The sequence below is a fragment of the Ovis canadensis genome, chromosome 24 (genome assembly GCF_042477335.2).
Source record: "Ovis canadensis isolate MfBH-ARS-UI-01 breed Bighorn chromosome 24, ARS-UI_OviCan_v2, whole genome shotgun sequence".
Classification (NCBI taxonomy): domain Eukaryota; kingdom Metazoa; phylum Chordata; class Mammalia; order Artiodactyla; family Bovidae; genus Ovis; species Ovis canadensis.
The window spans coordinates 10393925-10398552 of record NC_091268.1 but is presented as its reverse complement, the minus strand read 5'-3'; positions in this window follow the sequence as shown (position 1 = coordinate 10398552).

The following is a 4628-nucleotide window of genomic DNA, read 5'->3' as shown; positions in this document are numbered from 1 at the left end:
AGAGGAATCCCGAGAGGCCCCCAGGAACTCGCATGGGGACTGGCCTTTCCTGAGGCCACCAGAGCGGGTCCCTGAGGTCCCCGTCGTAAGTCGAGAGCACCTGCCGCAACTCGAGAAAATCCAGGAGGTTTTGCCCTCCAGGCGAGATGAGGCCCATTTCCGCTGAGGCTTCTCGAGGCTAATCACGTCTAACCACTGGAACTTCCAAAGGGTCCTTCACACCCTTGCTGCAACTCAAGAAGTTCCCCGACATACCCGTCTCCACTCGAGAGGAAGCACGTGGGGTCCCGCACACATCCAGGGGAGCCCCGTTTCCGCCTCCTAGCTCGAGATGAGGGATCCTTTCCCTGTTTCCTAGGGAAAGAAATCCCGGCGTTCCCGTCGCATCTCAAGAGGAGGCGCTCTCCACAGGAAAGGCGAGAGGAACTCCAGGGTCGTGCCACCATTCGAAGACTCCCCCAGATGTGTCAGTCCATTCCAGAGGAAACTGTTTTCCCTGCACTGCCTTGACGTTCAAGCTGAGGATCGACTCCCACCACGTGTGCACGTGGGACAGCCCTGTGGGAAAGCCTCGTGGGAAAGCCTCGTGGGAAAGACTCGAGGGAAAACCATAGATCCTTTGATCCACGCGGCGGATTGCGTGACACTGCTGCTACCGCTCTGGAGGAAAGCGCAAGTGCATGCCCGCATTCGAGACGAGGACTGACTCCCCTGGGGAGACTCCAGAAGTACCCCAAGATCCATGTCAGCACTGGAGAGGAATCCTCAGGTTTGGGCCCCGACTCCACACAAGGTCTTAGGCCCCGGCATCGACGGGAGAGGAATCCCGAGAGGCCCCCGAGGAACTCGCATGGGGACTGGCCTTTCCTGAGGCCACCAGAGCGGGGCCCTGAGGTCCCCGTCGTAAGTCGAGAGCACCAGCCGCAACTCAAGAAAATCCAGGAGGTTTTGCCCTCCAGGCGAGATGAGGCCCATTTCCGCTGAGGCTTCTCGAGGCTAATCACATCTAACCACTGGAACTTCCAAAGGGTCCTTCACACCCTTCCTGCAACACAAGAAGTTCCCCGACATACCCGTCTCCACTCGAGAGGAAGCACGTGGGGTCCCGCACACATCCAGGGGAGCCCCGTTTCCGCCTCCTAGATCGAGATGAGGGATCCTTTCCCTGTTTCGTAGGGAAAGAATTCGCGGCGTTCCCGTCGCATCTCAAGAGGAGGCGCTCTCCACAGGAAAGGCGAGAGGAACTCCAGGGTCGTGCCACCATTCCAGGAGTCCCCCAGATGTGTCAGTCCTTTGCAGAGGAACCTGTTTTCCCTGCACTGCCTTGACGTTCAAGCCGAGGATCGACTCCCACCACGTGTGCACGTGGGACAGCCCTGTGGGAAAGCCTCTTGGGAAAGCCTCGTGGGAAAGACTCGAGGGAAAACCATAGATCCTTTGATCCACGCGGCGGACTGCGTGACACTGCTGCTACCGCTCTGGAGGAAAGCGCAAGTGCATGCCCACATTCGAGACGAGGACTGACTCCCCTGGGGAGACTCCAGAAGAACCCCAAGATCCATGTCAGCACTGGAGAGGAATCCTCAGGTTCCGGCCCCGACTCCACACAAGGTCTTAGGCCCCGGCATCGACGGGAGAGGAATCCCGAGAGGCCCCCGAGGAACTCGCATGGGGACTGGCCATTTCTGAGGCCACCAGAGCGGGTCCCTGAGGTCCCCGTCATAAGTGGAGAGCACCTGCCGCAACTCGAGAAAATCCAGGAGGTTTTGCCCTGCAGGCGAGATGATTCACATTTCCGCTGAGGCTTCTCGAGGCTAATCACATCTAACCACTGGAACTTCCCAAGTGTCCTTCACACCCTTGCTGCAACTCAAGAAGTTCCCCGACATACCGTCTCCACTCGAGATGCAGCCCGAGGGTCCCGCACACATCCAGGGGAGCCCCGTTTCCGCCTCCTAGCTCGAGATGAGGTATCCTTTCCCTGTTTCGTAGGGAAAGAATTATCGGCGTTCCCGTCGCATCTCAAGAGGAGGCGCTCTCCACAGGAAAGGGGAGAGGAACTCCAGGGTCGTGCCACCATTCCAAGAGTCCCCCAGATGTGTCAGTCCATTCCAGAGGAACCTGTTTTCCCTGCACTGCCTTGACGTTCAAGCCGAGGATCGACTCCCACCACGTGTGCACGTGGGACAGCCCTGTGGGAAAGCCTCGTGGGAAAGCCTCGTGGGAAAGACTCGAGGGAAAACCATAGATCCTTTGATCCACGCGGCGGACTGCGTGACACTGCTGCTACCGCTCTGGAGGAAAGCACAAGTGCATGTCCGCATTCGAGACGAGGACTGACTCCCCTGGGGAGACTCCAGAAGTACCCCAAGATCCATGTCAGCACTGGAGAGGAATCCTCAGGTTCCGGCCCCGACTCCACACAAGGTCTTAGGCCCCGGCATCGACGGGAGAGGAATCCCGAGAGGCCCCCGAGGAACTCGCATGGGGACTGGCCTTTCCTGAGGCCACCAGAGCGGGTCCCTGAGGTCCCCGTCGTAAGTCGAGAGCACCTGCCGCAACTCGAGAAAATCCAGGAGGTTTTGCCCTCCAGGCGAGATGAGGCCCATTTCCGCTGAGGCTTCTCGAGGCTAATCACATCTAACCACTGGAACATCCAAAGGGTCCTTCTCACCCTTGCTGCAACTCAAGCAGTTCCGCGACATACCCGTCTCCACTCGAGAGGAAGCACGAGGGTCACGCACACATCCAGGGGAGCCCCGTTTCCGCCTCCTAGGTCGAGATGAGGGATCCTTTCCCTGTTTCGTAGGGAAAGAATTCCCGGCGTTCCCGTCGCATCTCAAGAGGAGGAGCTCTCCACAGGAAAGGCAAGAGGAACTCCAGGGTCGTGCCACCATTCCAAGAGTCCCCCAGATGTGTCAGTCCATTCCAGAGGAACCTGTTTTCCCTGCACTGCCTTGACGTTCAAGCCGAGGATCGACTCCCACCACGTGTGCACGTGGGACAGCCCTGTGGGAAAGCCTCGTGGGAAAGCCTCGTGGGAAAGACTCGAGGGAAAACCATAGATCCTTTGATCCACGCGGCGGACTGCGTGACACTGCTGCTACCGCTCTGGAGGAAAGCGCAAGTGCATGCCCGCATTCGAGACGAGGACTGACTCCCCTGGGGAGACTCCAGAAGAACCCCAAGATCCATGTCAGCACTGGAGAGGAATCCTCAGGTTCTGGCCCCGACTCCACACAAGGTCTTAGGCCGCGGCATCGACGGGAGAGGAATCCCGAGAGGCCCCCGAGGAACTCGCATGGGGACTGGCCTTTCCTGAGGCCACCAGAGCGGGTCCCTGAGGTCCCCGTAGTAAGTCGAGAGCACATGCCGCAACTCGAGAAAATCCAGGAGGTTTTGCCCTCCAGGCGAGATGAGGCCCATTTCCGCTGAGGCTTCTCGAGGCTAATCACGTCTAACCACTGGAACTTCCAAAGGGTCCTTCACACCCTTGCTGCAACTCAAGAAGTTCCCCGACATACCCGTCTCCACTCGAGAGGAAGCACGTGGGGTCCCGCACACATCCAGGGGAGCCCCGTTTCCGCCTCCTAGCTCGAGATGAGGGATCCTTTCCCTCTTTCGTAGGGAAAGAATTCCCGGCGTTCCCGTCGCATCTCAAGAGGAGGCGCTCTCCACAGGAAAGGCGAGAGGAAATCCAGGGTCGTGCCACCATTCCAAGAGTCCCCCAGATGTGTCAGTCCATTCCAGAGGAACCTGTTTTCCCTGCACTGCCTTGACGTTCAAGCTGAGGATCGACTCCCACCACGTGTGCACGTGGGACAGTCCTGTGGGAAAGCCTCGTGGGAAAGCCTCGTGGGAAAGGCTCGAGGGAAAACCATAGATCCTTTGATCCAGGCGGCGGACTGCGTGAAACTGCTCCTACCGCCCTGGAGGAAAGCGCAAGTGCATGCCCGCATTCGAGACGAGGACTGACTCCCCTGGGGAGACTCCAGAAGTACCCCAAGATCCATGTTAGCACTGCAGAGGAATCCTCAGGTTCCGGCCCCGACTCCACACAAGGTCTTAGGCCCCGGCATCGACGGGAGAGGAATCCCGAGAGGCCCTCGAGGAACTCGCATGGGGACTGGCCTTTCCTGAGGCCAGCAGAGCGGGTCCCTGTGGTCCCCGTCGTAAGTCGAGAGCACCTGCCGCAACTCGAGAAAATCCAGGAGGTTTTGCCCTCCAGGCGAGATGAGGCCCATTTCCGCTGAGGCTTCTCGAGGCTAATCACATCTAACCACTGGAACATCCAAAGGGTCCTTCTCACCCTTGCTGCAACTCAAGAAGTTCCCCGACATACCCGTCTCCACAAGAGAGGAAGCACGAGGGTCCCGCACACATCCAGGGGAGCCCCGTTTCCGCCTCCTAGCTCGAGATGAGGCATCCTTTCCCTGTTTCGTAGGGAAAGAATTCCCGGCGTTCCCGTCGCATCTCAAGAGGAGGCGCTCTCCACAGGAAAGGCGAGAGGAACTCCAGGGTCGTGCCACCATTCCAAGAGTCCCCCAGCTGTGTCAGCCCATTCCAGAGGAACCTCTTTTCCCTGCACTGCCTTGACGTTCAAGCCGAGGATCGACTCCCACCACGTG